At 37.9% G+C, this 26,155-nt stretch overlaps 1 long non-coding RNA gene across 1 annotated transcript in view; it reads left to right on the top strand.

The window, feature by feature from the left end:
• The window catches only part of LOC138833302 (uncharacterized), a 47,695-nt gene extending 32,313 nt beyond the window's left edge, over positions 1–15,382 (top strand). Inside the window, exon 2 of the long non-coding RNA XR_011373856.1 lies at positions 15,240–15,382. This is a non-coding gene — a long non-coding RNA (uncharacterized lncRNA). The remainder of the gene's footprint in view (positions 1–15,239) is intronic.
• The last annotated feature ends 10,773 nt before the right edge of the window (positions 15,383–26,155 follow it).

Below are 26,155 nucleotides of genomic sequence, written 5' to 3'. Positions count from 1 at the left end.
TTCTAACTTTCAGTAAATGTCTACTTACAATGGGTACTTTCAGTAAAGGCCCTCACAGTGGATAGTTTCGGAGTATTCGGTGTCTAAGTCCAGAATGCCTGTCCTTTGGCAAAGATTTCTCACTAGGTGTGTGTGTGTGTGTGTGTGTGTGTGTGTGTGTGTGTGTGTGTGTGTGTGTGTGTGTGTGTGTGTGTGTGTGCCTGTGTGTCTGTGTGTGTCTGTGTGTGTGTCTGTGTGTGTTGTGTGAGAGAGTCAGACACAGCTGAGGTTTGCGGTAAAATTCTCCTTCCCTTCAGCATTGAGCTTTGGTATCTATTGTTTGTCCCACCTCCCCAATTTTGAGTTCTAATGTTGTCCTTCTAAATACTTTTATCCTTTGATCTTCTTGATATTCAGTTTCCTAAGGTATGCTTGTGAACTTCAACATTTGCTTCATGAAGGGGATGCCTTTCTTCGATCTTTTATGAAGCTCTTTGCTCTCTTTAAATGCAGTTTATACTTTGTTAGTGGTTTTACTTAGGCCAGACTGTGGTGGCCCAGGCTCTGACTGTTAATTCTGAGATTAGTTTAGGCCAATATGAGATACTATACTTTCAGTATATCAATGAAAGAAGTTCAGCATCTTTATTGAAACAATTTCCTGGCTGTAAATACAAACAAAACATCCAGTGATATAAATGTACAATCTGTTGTTTTTAGTTAATTGTGCACCACTGTAATGAAAAAAAATCATTTTACTAACTGAAATGAGTATTTGTAATGGGAAAAAATCAAATGTTATAAATCTTAAAAATTGATCAAATACCAAAGAAAAAGAAAGACACTAATCAGGAATGAAGTATAAATGTAAGTATTTAATAAATAAATGAAATTTTTGAGATTCATATCCACATAGCAAATACGAAGGAAAATAAAGAGGAAAGTCACTGAGATCCTATCTTACACACCAGAATAGCTACCACCACTCAAATAAATAAACTGCTGGAGAGGTAAATAAATCAGGAACAATATTTGGTTTTGTGGCATTGTAAACTAGTGCAACCCATAGGGATATCTTAATGGAAGTTTACACAATACCAAAAAGACAGATATGTTGATGACGTTTACTGCAATTGGATACATATTGAAAGAATATAAATCAACATGAACATACATGTTCATGGCAGCAATATTCTATAGCAACCAAGCTGTGTAATCAACCTAGATGCACCAGAAAGAGGGAATGAAGAAAATGTGCTATTCATAGCTATAAACATGTTCTGGTATATGAGAAGTGAATGTTTCTACTGTATCATTGCTAAATATTTTGAATATATACCTAATCCTACTTTCACTAAATTTTGTGGCATTGTGTTTTTGCTTTAATGAGGAACATCCATATTGATTTTCAGACCAATTACAATAGGTTGAGATTTCCTATAATATGTAGATATTAGATCAAAATTTAAATATATCAATGAACACATAGAGGACCATCATATATAGTTTATAATTTGAAGCAATTTTAAGAAGGCAACTGTTGGGGGAAAAGACGATGTTAGAAGCTTAAAAAATACACAGACATGGAAAAATACCAAAAAAATGTGCAACTAATTACTGGTAATAGTAAAATATTTTTCTCAAGTATTAACAATGAAACTATTAAAATAATACTTAATAACATCAAATAAATATGCCATAGAAGAAAATGTACCATAGATATACGTTTCCCCATAATTTGTTTTCCTTTATAGCAAATGGATTAGAAGATGATAACACATTCAAGTGTCATTGATTGCATGCAGCAAAGGAAAGTAACAGAGAAGTAGAGAGTAAGAACAACCTGGGGTATGGATAAAGATACTCAGTAGAACTTTGTTAGGAAAGAATGTGCTCTGTTTTCCTGATCAAAATAGAGCTAGGACAGCTAACTTTTGACAGAACACTTGTAATGTAGAGTAGTGGAATTAGTAATTTCGGTAGTAATTTATTACATTTATTCCCTAATCTTATGATGTGATTCCCTAATGATGTGAGTGATCTTAGATTTTCTTTTTTGGGGGGAGGGGTGTCCGGTCCTGGGGCCTGAACTCTGGCCTGGGCACTGTCCCTCAGCTTTTCAGCTCAAAGCTAGCGCTCTACCACTTGAGCCACAGCGCCACTTCCAGCTTTTTTCTTTTTGCTTATGTGGTGCTGAGGAATCGAACCCAGGGCCTCAGGCATGCAAGGCAAGCTCTCTACCACTGAGCAACCTTCCCAGCCCCTTGATTCTAGATTTTCTGAGCCCTATTTTTCACCCAAAATCTCTAAATTCCTCACCCTGCCAATGGTTCTTCTGCTTCTCTCATTTCTCCTTGTTTCTGAACTAAACTCCTGTAACCTTTTGGTTCATGAGAAAGAGCTAGAGAAATATGAGGATGGCTTGGAGTCTGAGCTAACATCCACTCCAGCTTGGAGGATCTGGTAAAGGACTTTCACCTGGGTCTCAGAATCAGATATTAATTGACCTCTTTGGAAATGGAGAAACTCACTCACTCAGACAGAATCTGTCATTCCTTGACATTCTTTGAAGAGATTCGATACTAGGGCACAATGAAGAGAATGAGCTTTCCCATTGTCAGAAGGAACAGGTTGAAAACTAAAAGTGGCCTCAGGTCCCAAAGGGCCAGTCAGAAGCCAAGAGATCACACTTTCCTCCTCATCAGGGACCTTCTAGTAGGAATAGAGTCTGAGCAAAGTCTGACATAAACTGAGACTGGGCCTAAGGTGGAAACAAAAGGATGACCCTCTCTTTGATTACAAGGGAGTTATGTAGTGAGACATGACAACTTCCTTCATATAAGAAAATTAATGTTATCTCATTGCCATTTTGCAGGAAGTCAGTTTCCCCAAAGGAGAAGTTGTTAAATGTTGTGACTGCCAGTTTGCTCTATAGGCTGTTGTCTCTCTCACCCCTTCTCATGTCAGGAATGCATTGCTTCTTTCAGGCACTCAACTACCTGTACTGACTCCTAGGCAGGAATACTGTAGGCTGTTCTTTGGCTAACCTCTTGCATTTAAAGTAGATTAGGCCCAGGCTCTGCTCATGCCAAGAGGTAGATGCAAGAGGTTAATATAATCTCAGATTTGTACAGAACCACGATCATACTGAAAAAAATTAAATGAAATTAATAGTTGAGTAATTTAGGGTTTATAGCCACAAAATTTAGGTAATTATTAGTAATACATCTAGAATCATGGATTAGGAAGAGAACTGTGAAGTAGGTTCAGAATACAATGAAAAGACACACAATAGCCATAACAGGAGATAAGAGTATGAAGGAACTATTGGCATATGTCCATTTATTATCTTAGGAGTGACCTTGGATAGGAGGCTTTTAGAATAATATCTAAAAGAGAGGGACTTGCTGGGCGCTGGTGCTCACAACTGTAATCCTAGCTACCCGGGAGGCTGAGATCTGAGTATTATGATTCAAAGCAATCCCAGGCAGAAAAAGCCAGAAGTGGTGCTGTGGTTTAAGTGGTAGAGCACGAGCCTTGAGCTCAGGGACAATGCCTAGGGTTCGATTCTTCAGTGCCACATAAGCCAAAAAAAGCCAGAAGTGCTGTTATGGCTTGAGTGGTAGGGAACTAGCCTTGAATTGAAGAGGTGACAGAGAGTACTCAGGCCCAGAGTTCAGGCTCCTTGTCTGGTCTAAATAAAAACAAAAAAATAAAACACAAAAACTTCCAAACTTATCTTTTCTCATGATTGAAGAGAGGCTGTTTTTACAGAAATTCTCCTTATCTAGCTCAAGGTCATCAAAACTTCAATAGAACTTTCCTGTTGAGATGTAATGCACCTAACTCTACTGAACCTAATCATGGCTGGGAAAGTGTGGACATAGATACTTTTGTTGTATTTTTCCTTATTAATATATAATACTCAGTTATTATATATAATATATATTATAATATAGAATATATTATACATTGTATAAATATATTAAATAGATTATAACATGTATTATGTATTAACAGACTTCCTCATTTTAGATGTAGGAACAGGCAACATATTAAAAGAAAAATGTTCTAATCTCCGAGTTATTTCTCTACCAGAGAACAATACCAGGTTTCATTCTTTTTTTTTTAATTTTATTTTATTTTATTTGTGAACATACTGTACAGAGGGGTTAGAATTGCATGGGCAGCATAATGCGTACATTTCTTACCAAGCACTGCAGCCTCATCTTTGTTTACCCTTCACATCACTTCCCAGCCTCCACCCTCCCCTCACAATACCCAGCCGTATCCTTCCCCCACCCCCACCACACCAACATTGTAAAGCTCATTTTGGACATGACAACTTGTAATTCTCATTGTTGCAACAGGTCCACCTGCATGCTTAAACAACTGGTTTTTCCCCATCTCCTCCACAAGTTATACTGACATCAAATATAGCAAAGAGATAATCTTATAAATGCATTAGAAACACATGCATGAAAGAAAAAAACATTAAAATATACATCTAAGTGTTCATTTTCCTGACATCACATTATCCGACCTTTTCCGCTTGACTCATTCGTATACTAGATATTACAAATAAGGGAAACCATGGGACGTATGTTACTTTGGGCCTGGCTTACTCACTTAATATAATTTTTTCCAAGTTTTTCCATTTCCTAAAAAATGGGGCAATGTCATTCTTTCTGATGGAGGCATAGAATTCCATTGTGTATATATACCACATTTTCTTGATCCATTCATCTACTGAGGGGCATCTGGGTTGGTTCCATATCATAGCTATGTTAAATAAAGCTGCAATAAACATATTTGTGCTGGTAGCTTTAGTGTGGTCTTCTTTGTAAACATTTCGGTAAATGCCCAAAAGTGGGATTGCTGGGTCATAGGGGAGTTCTACGTGAAGTCTTTTGAGGAACCTCCATCCTGTTTTCCAAAGTGGTTGAACAAGTTTACATTCCCACCAACAATGAAGTAAAGTTCCTTTCTGTCCACATACCCTCCAGCATCTGTTGTTGTTAGAGTTCTTGATTTTTGCCGTTCTAACTGGAGTGTGGTGATATCTCAATGTTGTTTTGATTTGCATTTCTTTTATGGCTAGCAATGTTGAACATTTCTTCATGTGTCTATTGCCCATCCTTCTTTCTTCTTCAGAGAAGTTTCTCTTCAAGTCTTTCTCCCACTTATTTATTGGGCAGTTGTTTCTTTGAGGATTTGTTGTTGGGGGGTTTAATATTTTGAATTCCAAGTATATTTTAGATATGATACCCTTGTCCGTTGTATGGCTAGTAAAGATCTTCTCCCAATCCGTGGGTTTTCTATTGATCTTTCTAGCTATGACATTTGCCCTGCAGAAGCTCTGCAACTTTATGCAATCCCATTTGTCCAACCTTTCTTTGATTTGTTGTGTTTCCGGGTCTCTATTCAGAAAATTTCGGCCTGAGCCAAGGAGACCTAGGGTTTCTCCTATTCCATCCTGTAATGTTTTCAGAGTGTCTGCTTTGAGTTCAAGGTCTTTGATCCATTTGGAGTTGATTCTGGTGCAGGGTGATATATAAGGATCTAGCTTAAGTTTTCTACATGTAGTTAACCAATTTTGCCAGCACCATTTACTGAAGAGGTTGTCTTTCTTCCATTCTATTGTTTTAGCTTCCTTATCGAAGATTAGATTGCTGTAGGTCTGTAGGTTCATTTCTGGGTTTTCAATTCTATTCCATTGGTCCTGAGGTCTGTTCTTATGCCAATACCAAGCTGTTTTGATTACTATGGCTTTATAGTAGAGTTTGAAATTTGGTATTGATAGTCCTCCAGCAGTGTTTTTCCGTTGAGGAGCGTTTTTGCTATTCGGGGTCTTTTATTTTTCCATATGAATTTTTGGATTGCCTCTTCTATTTCCTTGAAGAATGAGGGTGGAATTTTGATAGGTCTCAGGTTGAATTTGTAGATACCCTTGGGAAGAATTGCCATTTTCACAATGTTAATCTTTCCAATCCAGGAGAATGGGAGATTTTGCCATTTTTTAAGTTCTGTGTTGATTTCCTTTTTTAAGATTTTAAAGTTTTCATCATAGAGGTCCTTCACTTCTTTAGTTAAGTTAATTGCTAGATATTTTATTTTTTGTGGGGCTATTACGAATGTGGATGTTTTCCTAATTTCAGCCACACTTTTCTCATTGTTGGCATACAGAAAAGCCATTGATTTTGGGGGGTTAATTTTATAACCTGCTACTTTGCCAAGGTTTTGAATCAGCTTGAATAATTTGGGAGTGGAGTCTATGGGATTCTTGAATACAATATAATGTCATCTGCAAAGAGTGAGAGTTTTATTTCTTCTTTCCCTATTTGGATCCCCTTTATGTCTGCATCTTGTCTTATTGCTGTAGCTAGATATTCTAATATTAGATTGAAGAGAAGTGGAGAGAGTCGGCATCCTTGTCTTGTTCCTGAGTTAAGAAGAAATGGCTTTAATTTTTCAACATTGAGTATAATGCTAGCTGTAGGTTTGTCATATAGAGCCTTTATTGTGTTGAGGAATGTTCCAGGGATTCCTAATTTTTCCAAAACCTTCATCATAAAGGTGTGTTGGATCTTGTCGAATGCTTTTTCTGCATCTATTGAAATAACCATGTGGTTCTTATTCTTGCTCCTGTTGATGTGATGAATAATATTAATTGATTTGCGTATATTGAACCTGATTTGTATCCCTGAAATGAATCCTGTTTGATCATGGTGTATGATTTTTTGGATGAATTGTTGAAGTCGATTGGACAAAATTTTTCTGAGAAGTTTTGCATCAATGTTCATCAATGAAATGGGTCTATAGTTCTCTTTTTTTGATGATTCCCTGCCTGGTTTTAGGATGAGTGTTATGATGGCTTCATAGAATGTGTTCGGTATTGAGCTTTCTCTTTGAATTTCATTGAAGAGTTGGAGGAGTATTGGTGTGAGCTCTGCTTTGAAGGCCTTGTAAAATTCCACTATAAAAACATCTGGTCCTGGACTTTTCTTAGCTGGGAGGTCTCTTATTGCTGTTTCTATTTCAATGCTTGATATGGGCCTGTTGAGCTGGTATAACTCATCTTGGTTTAGTTTTGGCATGTCAATATTTGCTAGGAAAAGTTCCATTTCTGTAAAGTTCCCATACTTATTAACATAAAGTTTTGAGAAGTATTCCCTTATAATGTTCTAAATCTTGGTTGTTTCCGTGGTGATGTTTCCATTCTCATCTCTGAGTTTAATAATTTGAGTGTGTTCTCTCCTTTTTCTGATAAGATTTGCTAAGGATCTGTCAATTTTGTTAATTTTTTCGAAGAACGAACTCTTTGTTTTGTTGATTGTTTCTATAGTTTTTTTGGATTCTAATTCATTTAATTCTGATTTAATTTTGATTATTTCTTTCTGTCTACTGGATTGAGGTTTATCTTGCTGCTCTTTTTCAAGGAGGTTTAGTTGTGTCATTAAATTGCTAGTTTCAGATCTATCCAATTTGTTGATGTAGGAGCTCAGAGCTATAAACTTACCTCTGAGTACTGCCTTTGCTATGTCCCAGAGGAGCTGGTAATTTGTGTGTTCATTTTTGTTGAAAAGCATGAACATTTGAATTTCCTTTTTAATCTCTTCCAAGACCCACTCTTGATTCAGCAGTGTGTTGTTCAGCCTCTATGATATACCGGACTTTCTTTGGTGGCTTTTGGTGTTGAGTTCTAATTTTATTCCCTTGTGGTCAGAGAGAATGCAAGGTATAACTTCAATGTTTCTGAATTTAGACAAGATTGGTTTGTGGCCTAAATTGTGGTGTATTTTGGAAAACGTTCCATGTACTGTTGAGAAAAACGTGTATTCTGATGCTGCTGGGTGAAATGTTCGGTAGATGTCTGTTAAGTCTAGTTGATCTATGCAGCTGTTTAGATCTGCGGTTTCTCTGTTGAGTTTTTGCCGAGTTGATCTATCTAGTGGGGAGAATGGTGTGTTAAAATCCCCAACAATTAATGTCTTTCGATCTATATGGGATTTGAGGGAAACTAGTGTTTCTTTGATAAATTTGGGTGCTCCATTGTTTGGCGAATAGATATTTAGAATTGTAATATCCTCCTGAAGGAGAGATCCTTTAATTAGTATGTAGTGACCTTCTTTATCTCTTCTCACGAATTTTAATTTGAAGTCTATTTTATCTGATATTAGGATTGCAACTCCCGCCTGTTAATGGGGGCCGTTTGCTTGGTAGATTTTGTTTCAGCCTTTAACTTTGAAAATGTGTTTATTTTTACGGGCAAGATGTGACTCCTGCAGGCAGCAGATAGAAGGGTCTTGTTTTTTAATCCAACTAGACAGTCTATGTAGCTTAATTGGAGAGTTCAGTCCGTTAACGTTAAGAGATAGGACTGAGAGCTATTTGGGAGTGTCTGCCATGTTATCCACCTTCTTGGGGGCTGCGAAAACTGGGTTCTTCCTATGGCTCTTGGATTCTCAGTTTGGGTGCAGTTTCTTGGCCTTTGTTGCGGTCTTGTTGGTTTTCTATGTGTAGGACATCTTTAAGAATCTTTTGTAGGGCTGGTTTGGTGGAGATGTATTGTTTCAATATTTCTTTGCTATGGAAGGCTCTTATTTGGCCTTCAGTTATGAAGGAGAGTTTAGCTGGGTACAGTATTCTTGGTTTATAGTTGTTTGTTTTTAGGGCATGGCATATGTCATTCCAGGCTCTTCTTGCTTTGATTGTCTCTGCTGAGAAATCTGAGGTGATTCTAATTGGTTTCCCTTTATAGGTGATTACCCTTTTCTCCTTGACAGTTTTAAGGATCTTTTCCTTGGTCTGAGTTGATCCTGTGTGGATTATAATGTGACTGTGTGATGTCCTATTCTGGTCTGGTCTATTTGGGGTTCTAAAAGCTTCTTGTATCTGAATAGGCCTATATTTTTGTATGTTTGGGAAGTTCTCTGCTAGGATCCTGTTAAATAAATTTCCTAGACAATTAACTTCTGTTTGTAGGTGCTCCTCTACACACATTATCCTTAGATTAGGCCTTCTGATGGTGTCTTCCAGGTGTTGGATAGATCTATATTTCTTGGACTTGTCTTGGATGGTTGTATGTTCTTTCTCTATAATATCTAGGCTGTCTTCAATCCCTGAGATTCGATCTTCTGCATGGTCTAACCTGCTGTCAAGACTCTCTACTTTGTTTTTTATCTCTTTTCCTTCTAATTGGTCAGCTTTGATGGCTTCAAGTTCTTTGTTGAAGCTCTGTTTTAGGTCTTGTAGGAATTTCATTACTTCCTTAATTTGGTGTTCAGTGTTTGTTCTCAAATCACTTAGTTGATTGGTTATGGTTTCTTTGGACTCCCATTCCTTCTCTTGGGTTCCATTCAGCATTCCCTTTGTGGTCTCCCTGACTTCCTTCAGCTCTTTGTTAATGGATTCCATGAATGTCTTTAGTGATATTTGTGTATTCTCTACCTGGTCTCTCAATTCCTGAATTACTCTTTGATTAGCTTCCTCCCGTCTGTGGGATTCCTGCAGTTCCCTTTCTTCCCATTCGGGGGATTCCTGCAGTTCTCTTTGAGTGTTCTCAGCCTGCTCATGCCATTCCTCCCTTTCTCTTTGAGTATTCTCAAGTTGTTTACGCAAATCCTGTATCAGTTTTTGAGTAGCTTCCTCACGCTTATGATATTCCTGTATAAACTTTTGGGATGGCTCCTCTCTCTCCCTTTTCACGCTCATACAAGGTCCTTTGCAAGTTGTCAAAATTCTCATTTATCATGTTTGCCACCAGTGTTTGTGGCGCTATTTGGGAACTCTCTTCTGGGTTGTTCATTATCTGTTCTGACCCCTGATTATCAAGATTGGGAATTGAGATACCCGGATTTGCCATTTTTCTTGTTTTTCTGGCTTACTCTGCCCATTTGAGATGAAAATAGCACCAGTTTTGTTCTAGAACACTATCTTAAGGCAACCATCAACCAACGTTTGCATTTGTACAGTCAATAGTCTACAGATACATTCTAGTTCAACAGATACATCTATTCAACATCAAACAACTATATGTTAATGGGTTTCAAACTGCAGAAAAGAATTTGGAAAACCAAAAATTTTTAGGTTTAGGGAGAGATGTGGGTAAAAAATAGGAATAGATTGGTGTGGGGAGGCACAGGGAGAGTTAACTATGTCCTAATCTAAATGCAGGAAATAGGTTGGGTAGGATGGAAGTAGAGAGAGAGAGAAAAGGAAGAAAGTGAAAGGGAAATGAAAAGAGACCAGAAAAAAATAGAAACGTAAAAATTAATATTATTATGGAGATTAAAAGACCATCTATTTAGAGAGGAATGTGAGTATATTAATAGAAGGGTAGGGACATAGAGGAGAAGTGCAAAACTTAAGAAAATGCTTAAAATATTATATAGGTATAAAGAGGTAGAACTGCTATTAAGGAATTTAAGTCTCAGAGGTTTTGAATTGAGTAATAAATTTTTGGATTAAGTGTGTACACAATGGGGGATAGGGTGTAATAGTCAACTATGGGTTTATCTGAGGATGTGCAGGACAATAGTTAAGTCACATACAGAAGATCAAAAGAGAGGAAAAGGTGAAAAGGATTAGAAAGGGAGAGAAAAAGATCAGAAGTTCAGTAGAGCTAGACAAAAAAAACAAAAAGATAGTTAAGAAAGAAAGAAAAAGAGAAAGAAGACAAGAAAAGAAAGGAAAACGCACATTCATGTATTCCTAAAATAAAAATTATAAGAGGAAAAAAAAGTTACCGGAAAATAATTATTTTTTCAAAAAAAGGCAAAAATTAAAGATTAATAAAATTTTTAGAAAAGGAAAAAAAATTATATATATAAAAGGTACCAAAAAAAAGAAAAAAAGAGAAAAAAAAGAAAAGAAAAGAAGAGGAAGAGAAGAAAAAAAAAGTTCTTTGATTTTTTTTTGATTTTTTCGGAGGGGTGGGAAGAATCCTGTATCTCCCCTTTGTCTGTAAACAGCCTCTTGTTTGAGTCTCTGGTCAGCTTGAAGTCATGTGGCTTTACTGGTTTCTTAAGTCAGTTTGTTCGAACAGGCAGAAAAATGCTCTGCTTTACCCAAGATTTTGAGATCCCCCTCCCCGATTAGTTTAATGGAAGGGTGATCTGCTTTGAGAATCACAAAAGAGGGGGATGCAGTGGTAAGGCTAGGTTCTGGGTAGAGTTGAGGTCTTTCAACAATCAGTAGCTTTTTCCTGGGGATATTTTGTGAAAAAAAAAAAACAAAACTAACAGAGCCCAGCCTGGAGCCGTTCTCAGGGTTTCTGTTTTTCAATTGATTGTTGAGGCTGCTAGAGGGAGAGGCAGCCTCTGGCTCTGGTTAGCCAGTGAGGAATGCCACTCCAATGGCTGGTGCCTGAGCTGGGTGACTTTTCCCTGGATGGAGCCGAGTCTGCCAGGTCACTTCGCCGCCGTTAAGTTCTTGTGACCTGCTAAATGACTCGTTTTATTCCAAGGCCTGGGTTGGAGCTGGCAGCTCCTCCGAGCTTTGTCGGTATCCAAGATGGAGATCTCCGGTGCTGGGGGGGGGAGGGGTGGCCTTCCCTCCTCCGCTCCCTGAGAAGGAGTGAGGATGTCGGGCTTCTACTCACGTGGAGTCTTGGATCCTGGGTCGTCTCTGGTCTGGGAACTGCAGGATGAAGTTGTCCGCTCCTTGTCATTTCTTGCTGGTGTTGAGTAGAATCCGCTCGCCTGCTGTGTCTGGCTCCTTAGTCCCCGACTCTCTGTGTGAGCGCTCAGTTATGGCCCCAGCTGTGCCGCGACCCTGCCGCCGCCGCCGCCGCCGCGGTGGCTGGCAGGCGCTCAGATGTGTCTTTTTGCCTTGGCTTCCCCCCTCTTGTCTAACTCTCTGTCCTGTGATGGCACACTTGGTGTGATTCTCTGGCTTAGGACTGTTCACTGGAACTCTAAAACTGCTTTCTATGCTAGAGCTTCTTCAGATTCCAGCTTCTCCTCCGCCATCTTCCCCCCAGGTTTCATTCTTATTACCCAAAGAGCAACATAGGAAAGCGATGCCCATGGATGTGGTTCTCTGGATTTTGGAAATTGTGATCATATTATATATATATATATATATATATATATATATATATATATATATATATATATATAAAATGAATAATATTGAATATATAAAACTATAACAACAGATAAATAAGTGAATAACTATGTGCACACACTCCCAGTCACTTTCATGTATAAGACTTTTTTTCTTTGCTCTTATTCACCTACATAGAGAGTACATGAGTTGCCCTTGAATTGTCCTGGAAGTTCTTTATTGGGATACTGTAACTTCACATCTTTTGTTCCCTAAGTAGTCAGATGCTATGTATTCAATAACAAAACTGTTACAAGCAAAAGTATCCACCCTGACACACAGAGGAACTTGGATTTCAGAAATGCCACAAATAAGCGGGAGGTACAGCAGTACTTTTCAAAATTGAATAGACTACATATTTATTAGAAAGCTTGTAAGAAAAAAACTTCAGCATAGGATGATACACTTGAAGAAAACTACAGTTTAAATTACATATAGCCGGGGGCTACAATAGACAATAAATAAGAATTAAAAAAATAAATTACATATGACATCAATTTACAAAGTTCCAGGACATTTCCCTACTCTTGAAAACTAGAGTAATACATATTAAAAATAAATAAATGAAAAGACAAATGTTTTATACCAAATTTCAAAACATACTATATGTTATACAAAGGAAATGCAATAAGCATGCATTTTACAGTCTAGTAAAATCATATGGCATGAAGAATCTGATTAACTGATTCATAAAAGTCAATACAATGCAGTTAAACCTTCCGTTATCTCACGTGGTAACTTAGCAGAATACTTTCAATCTATGGTGTCTATTTTGCATGTTATCCAGCCCTATCCATCCCACAATGGCAGAAGGCTTTTCCTGAGAAAGTCCAGAGACCCGTCTACTGTGAGTGCTCAATGTAAACCTGTTCCAATTCTCTTTTATTTGGGCATGTGATAGACTGACTATCTGTTAACTTGCCAAAGGCACAATTTGGACAGGTTTCCAGTAGTGATATTTTAGCTCTCAGAAAAAAAGGGAAATTGAAGTCAGAGGGAAAATCTACCAGATCTCTGAAAGATTTCTATCATTGTGCTAAACCTGTAGCTTTCTACTGACAGTTGAACAAACTGCAGTAATTGCCACTCCAACGACATGTCCAAAAATTGGCTTTCCAAATATTGACCTATTTTCACTTTGGTAAATCAAGACACACTATTGTGGCTCCGTTTTACTTAAACTATCAGCTATGGTTGACCCAAAGGATAGTTGAACTTACGAATTTCTTAAATTTTAGGTCATCACACAATCACTTCATAGCCCTTAAACATTAAAAATACCTACCCATATAAGTCTGCATTACATACTTATTACTGTTTTTCTTCATTTGTCATGTTTTACATATTTGGGTATCCCTGGGCTTAGCTCTGTAATATTCCTTCTCATGTTTTTTTTTTTTTACCACTGAGTACAGTAATTATTTCTGTAGTTTTTCTCCATCTCTGTTTACTTTAATTCAAGTCCTTAATAGCATCCTGTCTACTGACAACTCCTAACAACTGATTTTAACAAACTCAAAATATCCCAAAGTGAGCTTTGATCTCTATCTACAAACCAATCCCTCATTACTATTTGATTAAGTGATAACTCTCCCAGCTGTCTTCTCAAAATACCTTGGAGTCATTTCAGACTTACATACTTTTTCACACCTCATGTTTAATCTATGACCAGGTTCGACAAATTAACTCACTGTATATTTTAGGAAGCATATATATGTGTATACACACACACACACACACACACACACACACACACACACACACACACAAACACACAAACACACACACACACACACACATATATATATATATATATATATATATATATATATATGTTATATGAGTGCTAGTACTATGACTAAAATTTGCGGCCTAGGTTCTTTTATTTTTATTTTGTTTGGGGGGGGTCCGGTCGTGGGGCCTGAACTCTGGGCATGGGTGCTGTCCCTCAGCTCTTCAACTCCAGGATAGTGCTCTACCACTTGAGCCACAGCACCACTTTCAACTTTGTTCTTTTTGCTTATGTGGTGCTGAGGAATTGATCCCAGGACCTCATGCATTCAAGGCAAGCGCTCTATCACTGAGCCACCTTCCCAGCCCCTTACTTTTCTTTTTGGTTCAGTCTTTATTTGGTATAAAGATCACCTACAATGTCATTACCCACACCCTTTTAATTTAAAAATGTGTATATTCTGTAGCAATGTTATTGCCATTATAACCATAATTAGGAAGATATTGTGGGTACATCTGCTCCATACATCTTGAAAGGTAATGAATGTGAAACCTACAGAATATCCTCAGATATGCCTGGTGGAAACCTGGATTTGAATTATGGTTCTGCAGCTGATCCGTATTTGGTACTTGGGAAATTTGTTTGGCCTTGTTGCCTACTTCTGTTTTTAATAAAATAGTTAATTCATTTCCTAACTGGAAGAACTATCTTGAGCACGAAAATTACCCTAATGCAGGTGCAGTGCTTGGAATGGTGACTGCACACTGTGTAGTAGGTCCCAAAGAAGTCAGCTTCCATCAACATTGTCAGAGAATCCTTCCTGAAGGCCTTAAGAAATATATACCCAACTGCTGTTAATATCTGTGAAAACTTATCTTTACAAAAAAAGGTCTTGTCTTCATATGAAACAAAGTAATGTTGGGGCTGTCCTGTGGCTTTTAGTCTGAAGGAGTTTTGCCTAAATTTTATTCTTACACGATTAGTAGTAGCAGTAGCATTCTTTAGTGCTACCCTTCATTTTTCTAGTTCTGTGTTGCATTTGGAATACTATTGTAACAATTTATAATCTTTGTTATTAGAATAAATAAACTAAAACTGCTGAAGTTTTAAATAAAGAGACAATTTTAGGTGTGCATTACATTTTATGTGCTTAATACTTTCCTGAAATTATTCCTTTTAGGTTATATATCCCTAACAAACTATTTTTTAACATTTCTTATATGATTTATAGATTTATTTTATGATTCTTATATGATTTCTTAGAGATCCATAAATAAAACATCTCAGAACAGGAAAAAAGTAGGTAAGAAGTTATAAAAATACTATTATGGTGTCTTAATGGCTAAGTGTAAAGAACATGTAACAAAACAGTTGGAAGATTCATTTGCTCTTTTTTCTATTCTCTCACCCTTCATTGTAGAAACTTTCTCACTATGAAGTGCCAAGTCGTCTGGACATTTCAAGACTCATCTCAGTGACAGAAGTGATGGGATTAGGACATGTGCTCCTATGACTGGCTTTTAGGAAGTTCACAATAAAGCAATACCAGTACATATAAAGAAACTTTTGTGAGTGATGTGCATTGACTTCCTCAATTGCCAAAATTAAATTCATATGTCAAAACATCAAATTACTTACATTATAATATATGCAGTTCAACTGGCATTACTAACACTTCCATAAATCAAATGCAAACTAAAAGCTCTATATCAAAAACCAACATCTAAGGCAGTGTTGGAAATACAAGAAAAAACACAATAAATCTTATAGAGTGAGATCTTTAACACTGGCAATGAGCAATGATATCTGAATTTTTCACCAAGCTTGGAAAGTTCAGGTGTCCACTAATGATGTGATTAGAGTTTCGGAGTTCACCTTGGTATTAAGATTAGAGGTAAAATTCAAAGACAGCTAAGGTTGCTGCAGTATTGTAGCTCTATACAATGTGACCCTCCCTGATAATGGTAAAGCACAGAGTAGAAGCTAAGTCAGTAAAATGTATAGGAAGGATTTTCCACTGAGAATAATTGCAGGGGGTGATCATCACTCTTCCATTGAAAATGTACAGCCCATCATTCTACTTTAAACTCTAGAATATTTCTGATCTGAAGACAATTATAACACACCGATGTGCTGTGAGTGCTGACCAGTTTAGGTGTGTATTACTATAATATATGTAAAATCTTTAGAGGTATGGAGTGACCTGTGTTGTTAAGTTTCATGGAAAAATGTTCACAATTATGCAATTCACACTCATCTAAGTCTGAATCAGGCAACTGAGATAAGACATTTTGGTCATCACTCCAGTGACCAGGTTTGTGACCTATGAAATAAATAACATTATTTCACAATGTATATGTGTTTCTGAAAATTTATGCAATACCAAATACCAAATGTACAAAAGGGACAATTGTCCATCTCTTATATATATCCGAAGTAAAGGTACACCAGAATTATACTTTCTTGTTAGAGGATCACAGAATGACTGCTGATTTTAGGTTTTTTTCCAGGTGCTCCTATACATTTGTGAATCTTCTCTGAGGAAGTGTTTTCCATAGTTTGTTTTGAGGTGTTCCGAATATCAGTACTGTCACTAACCACAGCCATGAAACAGCAAAGATGATGGGATACCTGGCCAAAGAACTGAGAAATCACAGGAAGTGATAGGAAAGAAGATACCAGAGGACCCAAAGCCTCATTGCCAGCTTCTGGATCCCCAAATCCTGTTTTAAATGCTTTATATTCATTCTACTACAGGGGTGGGGTAATGAGTGGCTACAGGTATGTCCGCAAACTGAGGCATCAATCTAGTTGGTGGTTACAATTATTAACTGAGGTATTGTTTGTATACATAGTGATAATTGAATCCCTTATTATTAAGGAGCAGAAGGGAGCAATAATCATTACAACCATAGCACAGACATCCATCTTGTTTCCAAAGTCTTAAACTTTTAGTGTCCAACAGCTCTAACTTAAATACTTTTGAGGTAATAACCCATACCCCTGTCTTCCCTTAACTGTTTGACCTTTCCAGAGCACAGCTCTCAGCCTTTTGATTACTGTTTGAGATGGCTTCCCAATATATCCCTTTCCAGGTATAACAGTTTGACTCTAGAATCCCTCACAAGTACTATTACAGATGGGTTATTTTGAAAGGTATATTTTTTTCTAGGGTCGGTTCACTTTTTTAAATTTTATTTTATTTAAAGGTACTGTACAGAGTGGTTACAGTTACATGAGTAAGGTACATTCCTTGATGTATATTGTTACCCACTCCATTGTTGTTCTCCTATCCTTTCCCACCTCAACCATACCCCCCACCCCAAAGTTGTAAAGTTCATTGCCGGTATATTGTCTTGTGAATATCATTGTTGCAATGGGTCACTTCTTTCATCATTATGTTATTTCCCTTTCCTTCTCCAAATCAGATAATGTATATACAAGATGGAAGGTACCAGAATCAAGACAGAGATGTCCAGAGATAAATCAAAGACAAATGAAATAAAATAACATCTAGTTACACTTCTTTACCGACATCAAGGTTGATATCTGAAAAAAAAAGTAATTGTTGTTTCCATGTCTTGGAGTCCATTTCAATTAGCATCATTTTGTATGGTCAAATGTACATAGCTCTAGAGCCAGCATTCCCATTCATGGGCATTTGTCAAAATTATCTCTAGATAGCTAATGGATGAAAAATAGAATTGAAAATAGCAAAGGAAAACAAATCACCATTCAGGTATTATGATTTTATAATTCTAATATGAAAGAACTGAAGCTTTTGTTTAATGAAGAAGACAGTTTAGCCTGTAATTTCAATGCAAAGCATCAGTTGAAATGAGTCTAAACTCTTTTCCTCAAAGATATCCAAGAGTAATATACTCATCCTCTAAAGAGTAAAAAAGTAATTATTTTAAATAGCTTTGCTTAATATTAATTTACGTGTAGAAAATAAGTTAAAATATCTTCTCTCAGGCAGGGAAGGTGGCTCAGTGGTAGTGTTGGCATGCAAGAGTCCCTGGTTCAATTCTTCAGTACCACATAAGCAAAAAGAAAAAACCCGGAAGTGGCGCTGTGGCTCAAGTGGTAGAGTGCTAAACTTGAGCTGAAGAGCTGAAGGACAGCGTCCATGTCCATAGTTCAAGACCCACGACCGGACTCCAAAAAATAAAACACTAAAACTACCAGCACAAGTATGTTTTTGGCAGCATTATTACCATATCTAAGATATGGAACCAGTCCAGATGCCCCTCAGTAGATGAATGGATCAGGAAAATGTGGTATATATAAACAATGGAATTTCATGCTTGTATGAGAAAGAATGACATAGCTCCTTTCTTAAGAAAATGGAAAGACTTGGAAAAAAATCATTATGTGAAGGAAGCCAGACTCAAAGAAACATAGGCTCTATGGTTTCCCTCATTTTTATTAATTAATATATACTTAGGATAGTCCTGTAAGATAGGTTCATTTTTTACACTCTTAATATTCGCTGTGTGTGTTTGTGTGTGTGTGCACGTGTGTGTGTGCACGTGTGTGCACGTGTGTGCAGCAATGAAACTGACTCAGAGCCTCAAAATCTTGCTTGTTTTTTTTCACTCATGTCTGACTGAATCTGTACTATTTTAACCAAGGTTTCACTATGTGTTTGATTGAACAATTGAACATAAATGTCTCGTGGATTGCTACCCCAGCCATCTGTGAACCATGGTCTTACAATCTCAGCCTCATGAGATGAGATACTGGCATCTAGCTCTATTGCCAAGTGTCATTTCTTCGTTTTGTTTTGTTTTGTTTTTGTTGTTTTTGTGCATCTAAAATCTGTATGGAAAACAAATCATTTATAATCAGGACTAGTCACATAAAATTGTGTGTTGTTTAAAGATTACCTTAATAATGTAATCCTTTTGCATACACATTATGTGATTTGATTTTTTGAACTCTTCTTGTCTTGGTTTTATAGGGTGTTAGGTGTTTAAAAACAGAATTTATCAAGGTTTAACTCTAAACTACTGAAACAGGACCTTTATTATTACTCAATGTCCTGTAAATCATAAGTTTATCACTACTTGAGGCACCATATGAGCACAAATAGTTTCCTATAATACCTACACATATTTTAGACCTCAATGCCATACAATGCACACTTCTGTCAAATATGCAAGGGCATTCTTTGTGATTCTCCATGGATTTTCACTGTTCTTTTCTCTATTCTCCAGTGCTAAGTCTTGTGATGGTCATGTTGATTTTCTCCCCTATTATATTCATCATTGCATCTTGGGAACTACTGGTATGCATTACTATACTTCTGTCCATTCTCCTTGTGCTTCGGCTTGTACCCCTCTGACCTCGAAGGGCTAAGAATTGGGGATGTTTGCTTTACTCTTTATCTCAGACATCTATCTTTACTTTCTAGAAATACATTCATTGAATTCCTTCTGTAAAGTCTAATGTCTTAAAATTATTACTGCATTTTCATGGCTTTGTTACTTGGCATTAGGGAAGAACATAGATCAGTACTGTAACTTAGGTAAAAGATTATTGCAATCATGCTTCACTAGATATTCTTCATTGGATAATGTGTATTTCAAGGTCTGCCTGCCTGCTTCCTTTTCACTGTTTTGTTTATTTTTCAATGTAGTCTTTTCTTCTGGAAAATATTTATGTGCCTAGTGAAGATCAATTCTTACTGTAACTATTCATTAATTTTATTCCAACCTCATTTCACAGATCCCTCTGAGTTTCTTCAGGGTCTGTATAGTGCTTCACATTTTAAAATATGTTTTAACATCGATGCATCCAATGATGAAGACACATTCCTTAAGTCACCATTTTGATGACTGAAAAGAAACCATGCTGCAATCTCACTATATGGCAATTTTCTGGTTTTAAATTCTTTTAGATTAAAATTGATGCTGGACAACAAATATTCTGTGTACAATTTTATATTTTCCTAATTATTTTAATATACTTCCCATATTATATAAATTTAAAACATTATCACTTACTTAGTTTTAGGATTTCTAAAACGGTCAGAGTAAAAGTTCTATTCATTCACAATTTTTTTTTTTTGGGTCCGGTCGTGGGGCCTGAACTCTGGGCCTGGGCGTTGTCCCTCAGCTCTTCAGCTCAAGGCTAGCGCTCTATCACTTGAGCCACAGCAACACTTCCGGCTTTTTTTTTCTTTTTGCTTATGTGGTGCTGAGGAATTGAACCCAGGGCCTCGAGCATGCAAGGCAAGCGCTCTACCACTGAGCCACCTTCTCAGCCCTTCATTCACAATTTTAAGATAATAGAATATCCATTATGACCAAGTGAGATATTTTAAATTTTTTTTGTAGTCCTTAAAGGTTGTGCTGGGGAATACAGCCCAGTGCTTCATATTTCTTGGTCTACTGTGGGCCTCTGAGCCTGATGTGACCTGTGGTTTTATTTTCACTCAACAGGAATTTAAAAAAAAATTCAATAGGAAAGAATTATTACTTGCTTACTTTCTCCAATATCTCTCGCATACATAAAAGTAATATAATTCTACACTGACTGAAAATGGTGTTCCTATTAGAGTAATTGTTTATTTTTTGTAGCCCCACTCTTCACTAAGTCTTGTCCCTTTCCTATCTCCCCTTCCCATAAAACTTGACTGGAACCACTGGAAACCCACTTCCAGTCAGCCTGGTACTTAAAAAGCCAAACCTTAACTAACCTACCCCCTGGTAGTCCTGCTATAAATTTTCAAAGGCCTGACTGCAACCAGAATCCTTCCTGAAAGTCCTCCTCTGCTACAGGGAAATCCTTCTTCCACTCCACCCCTTCCTGGAATCCCTGCTCTGCACCACCAGAAACCAAGCCACATCCATATCTCCTCCTAAGATCCACCTTGCTGCACCAAGAACCCCGCCTACATTGGGCTCCTCCCTCTACTCCTAACTTCATCCACCAGATACCCTGTCCCTAACTACTCTATTCCCTCAGAGTCCCATTACTCCCATATTCTATTACTTCCAAGCTCCTCCCGTCCCTTTCATACCCCACTCCCAACCAAACTTCTCCCTCGACCCCTCCTGGTTTCATCAGAAACTCGATCCATAACTAGTCTAAGTAGCCGAACTTTTCAAGCACAGCCCTGAACCTACCTCTTCCCACAATTCCCTTCATGCTACACCAAAATCCCTCCACCTCTCTATAACTGCCCTTGTAGCCCCCCCTTAGTTGACCAGAAGCTTCTCACACAGCCCATCTCCTGCTTGGAAAGCCAGCCCTGCTCCACCATGGGCCTCTCTACCTCCCATATCTACTCTCTCAATGGCTTCATTGTTCCCGTGATGAATCCTCCCCTTATTGGCTCCTCCCACAGATCCACACCCTACTCAACCCTGCCCATAATTACTCTACACCTTTGTAGACCTTCCACTCCTTCTCAAAGTCCCTCTTCCAATTAACCCCATGGCTCCAAGCCCTGACCTGCTCTAGAAAACCCCCACCACACTATCCCATCTCTCGACACCCACATTGCTCCACTGCAAACTACTGCATCTGTTGGCCTCCCTCTGGAAGCCTCACCAGGCTCAACTGTAAATCCCTGTCCCTTCATAATCCCTTTTTGAAGTTTACCTTGCCCCACTGGAAACCCTGTCCAAGTCTAATGTCCTGCCTTGCAACACTGAAATCCCCACCCAAACTCACTGCTCTTTTCGAAGTGGTAACTGGCTACACCAGAAACCCTGTCCTAACTAATCTAGTCTACTGGATCCTATCTCTGCTCTCACAAAGCTCTGGTCCTGAAAAATTCCTCCATACATTGTTACTACATCCTGCTCTGCCAGAAACCCCACCTCCACCCTAACACACTTCCCAAAGGCCCGCCCCCTACTAGCCCACTTCTTTCTAGCACCACTCTGCCCTCTCACAGACCTTGAAAAGCCTCTCTCTCATAGCTCTGCATTCCTGCACCAGAATCCCCACCTTTTGTCAGCCTCTTGCCTTCATTATCTTCCCTGTCTTATGGGAAACCTCACCCTACATATCCCACCAGGGCTCACAGTGCTACACCACAACCCCTCCTCTAAGTAACCTCTTCCTCTGTAGCCTTGTTCTTCCTTTTCAAAGCTCTGCCTCAAACAGCCTCTTCCCCAGTGACCATGCCTTCTTCCACTGAAAACCCATCCACCTGCCAGTCTCCATCCTAAAGTCCCACCTACTCCACAAGAGACCCTGCTCCTAACAAGTCTAGTCTTTCCTGTCCCCTCCCTGCTGTCTCAAAGCCTTACACAGACTGGCTTTCACCCTCAAAGCCCCGCCCTGCTTTACCACAGAGGCTGTGCCAATACCAACTCCTCCCTTGAACCAGACACGGCTCCACCAGAAACCCCACACCACCTCATCCTTGAAGTTCCCACCTAGGAACTTTTATTACAAATGTGATTTTATAATGGTCACAGAATTCATACTAATCAATATGATAAGAAAGCAGTATTGACAAAAGACAACAAAAATTAGATAGTTATTAGATGCCTTAGTCTAGTTTGGGGTTCTGTTAACAGTGTAGGGCAGACCTGTATTTAACCCAAGTTTTGTATGCGGTATGCTATGGTTTTTTTCAGGCTTGATACAAAATGTCTCTGCCCAGAATTAAATGAAGGCATTTAAAGCTAAAATGATTTAGGGTCATTGTTAACATCTAACACATGTTGAGTTTTTTCTTTATACCTCTCCTTTTCCCTTTCTTTCTTCCTCCCTTTCTTTCTTCCTCCCTTTCTTTCTTTTCTTTTCTTTCTTTTCTTTTCTTTTCTTTTCTTTTCTTTCTTTCTTTCCTTCTTTCTTTCTTTCTTTCCTTCTTTCTTTCTTTCTTTCTTTCTTTCTTTCTTTCTTTCTTTCTTTCTTTCTTTCTTTCTTTCTTTCTTTCTTTTCTTCCCTTTCCTTTCCTCTTTTAGGAAATGAGTATGAATTTATATATTTTGTTTGCTGAACAAGTATTCTACCATTAGAATAATCCTTTTTCGATTCATTTACTTTGTTCATAGGTTATCCATTTTGCTGAGGGCTGAACACAGGCTAAGTTCCTCACCTCTGTCTGCCAAGTAGCGGGGATCACAAATGCATTCCAACATGAGAACCTTTAGGATGATATGAGACTCTTATTAATTTCCTTGCACACTGGTTCTGATCTGTGATCCTCTCAAATTCTACCTCTTCCATTAGTGATGTGAGTTCCAATAGCCTGCCCTCAGTTTAGATCGTCTAAATGAATTATTGAAGGCAATTTCACTTTAATCTCTTTTTTTGCCAGTCCAGGTGCTGTTATAGTTTTATTTCTAGACAAATTCTGTGTATATATGCACATTAGCGTTAAAATATTACTTTCCCCCCCTTTTTTCCTTTTTAATTTTCTTGGTCAAGGGGCTTGAATTCTGGGTCTGGGCGCTGTCCCTGGCTCTTCAGATCAAGGCTAGCATGTTACCACTTGAGCCACAGTGCTACTTCTGGTTTTCTGGTGGTTAATTTGAAGTAAGAGTGTCATGGATTTCCTGCCAGGGCTAGCTTTGAATTACTATCCTCAGATCTCAGCTCCTGAGTAGCTAGGATTTCAGGCATGAGCCACTGCCACCCACCTAAAAATGTTACTTATTTTAAGTTTTGTTTTTTAGTTGAGGGAGTAACATAAGCGTGTAGAAATTTAACTTTCAAGTTACCTCTCTAAGTAATTTCAGAGTTTCATTTTCATATTTATTGCAGTTATTAATAACAGAAACTCTCAAAGTAACAGAATAATCCTTCATTTTCTCCTTCCCATAGGTACTATTGGAAGAGAATGAGTGAGATCTTAGACAATATGTACTTGAAATTATAAAAAAAGTTATATTGATGATACATAAAGAGCCAGATAACACAACGTGCTTTGCATTTTCTAAAGAAAGGAATGTCATGAAAGTATATTTATTGGCAGGCTTTTCACCTGTAAAACAAAGAAAAAACAATTTCACAAAAAAGCTGAAGGGGATCAGCTGCCATGAAAGTGTGATTTAGCATTGGAGACTTTACGAAATGAACTGGTTCAGGTAAAGTAATACTTTGGAAAAGTTATCTGTTCACTAAATGTATTCATTATATTTTTTTATTTTTATTTACCTGTCACTTAAAATATAAATGCATACATGTGTGTGGAATATATATATATATATATATATATATATATATATATATATATATATATATATATATATATATCAGCAGTATCTGTCCAGTGAACTGTATGTGGTTATGTATGTTTAGGTAATTTCATCATGTCAAGTCCATCAAAAAGATGGGCTTAGATAAACCTTAACCACCCTGCAACACCACTGCACATGCAAACTTAAGTGTTCACCATTGTAAGCTAAACCTGTGTTCTACCAAAGCTTTATATATATGGTGTTAATTTTTCATTTAGTCTTGACACAAAATGTGTGTGCTCCTAGAAATAAATGATGGCATTTATAACTACAATAATTTAGTGTAAATCTTTACAATGAACACATGCTCAGTATGAGTTGTTCTTTCTTTCCTCGTCTTATTTTATCTTTAGGAAGTTGATTTGAGTTTTGATGTTGTTTTCTAGATAAGTATTCCACCACTGGAGTCACTCCACCACTCCTTTCTAGTTTAAGTTACTTTACGCATAGAGTAGCAATTTTTGCACCCAGCCCAAAAAGCAGGGATCATGATTGCATTCCAATATCCCTACCTAGTAGGTTGATATGGCTGATACTTTTTTTCCTAGACCTATTCAGATATGTGATCCTCTCAAATTCTACCACTTTAGTTAATTGTGTGAGCTCCTGTTCTCCCTACTGCTAGAAGATAGGACAGACATAAATGATTACAGGTAATTTGAGTGAATCATTGGCTAAATATAAGTGATTTGATATTAAAGTGTAGGGTAAGTTTGAAAGTATAATCACAGTAGTCAGATATTTTGCTAAGTAATTTTGTTTCACATTAACAACACATCTTAACCAGAATTAAGGACTTACTTTTGCTGTCTGTCTAGTTGTATGTCATTTGGTAAAATAAATCTCTTGTCTTCCATGTGGGATAAAGAACTTTGAATGGTCTGATGTGCTGGTTCACATCTATAATCATGGTTAGCAATCAGGAATAAATAGATCAAAATTTGAACATAGCCTAACCAAAAACTTTAAGAAGTCCCAATCTCAATAAACTAGTGGATCATGTTGAATCATGCTGCCATTAATCTCAGCACCACAAGAAGCTAAGTCTCTGCCTTGTATCTGTTTCACTTGAGTAACTGGGACTCTTGGAGGCAGTCACCTCTATAGATGCAGAATCTGGGCTGAGATTTAGCAAGAGAAGGGAGGAGTCTGCTCCACCTTCCCAGGGTGAACCTCACAGAATGAAGTGAGCATGCTTGCTTTCCTCCTCCAAAGGGCTTGAGATGCCATGCTGCTGAGTGTTCATTATGTGATTCCAGTGACCTGTGGTAGAAGTAGAAAGAAACATTAAATAAATTTCACATATGCCAATTGAGCTGCTCTCCCAGCCTGTGAGTTCAACTCAGCAAGTGTTCATTATTTGAGAGTTGAGAATGCTGAGGTAGGGGAGATAGGGAGGGTGAGTGAAAGAGAGGAGAGATAGAGAGAGAAAGAGCTGGGCGCTGGTGGATCACACCTGTAATCCTAGCTACTCAGTACGCTGAGATCTGAAGATTGCAGTTCAAAGCCAGCCTGGGCAGGAAAGTCCGTGAAACCCTTATCTCCAATAAACCACTCAAAAACCAGAAGTGGCGCTGTGGCTCAAGCGGTAGAGTGCTCGACGTGAGCTCAAGAGCTGAGGGACATTGCCCAAGACCAGAGTTCAAACCCTACGACCAACCAATTAAACAAAATAGAGAGAGGGGAGGGAGAAAAGAATGGAAGGAAGGAAGGAAGGAAGGAAGGAAGGAAGAAAGAAAGAAAGAAAGAAAGAAAGAAAGAAAGAAAGAAAGAAAGAAAGAAAGAAAGAAAGAAGAAAGGACGGAAGGAAGGAAGGAAAGAAAGAAAGAAAGAAAGAAAGAAAGAAAGAAAGAAAGAAAGAAAGAAAGAAAGAAAGAAAGAAAGAAAGAAAGAAAGAAAGAACATGACTGAGAATGAATTGTTTGGAGTCAGGAGTCATATGTCAGAAGTACTACCTGTATTTGTTGTTAGGTCTGCCCCAGGTCATGCAGACCCTATGCAGCCACTTCTTGGCTAAGTTTCCCTTTATGTGTTGCCTAGTATCTGGCACACCTGGAGGCAGCCACCTCCCCATCCTGTTAAGTCACAACCTGGTCAGCCTCTGGTCCCACTTTCCTTCTGACCAGAG

This window comes from Dipodomys merriami, unplaced genomic scaffold (genome assembly GCF_024711535.1).
Source record: "Dipodomys merriami isolate MVZ:Mamm:240054 unplaced genomic scaffold, mDipMer1.0.p SCAF_203, whole genome shotgun sequence".
Taxonomy (NCBI): Eukaryota; Metazoa; Chordata; class Mammalia; order Rodentia; family Heteromyidae; genus Dipodomys; species Dipodomys merriami.
Note: the sequence above shows the minus strand (reverse complement) of the source record. Positions and strands in the feature narration are given on the sequence as shown.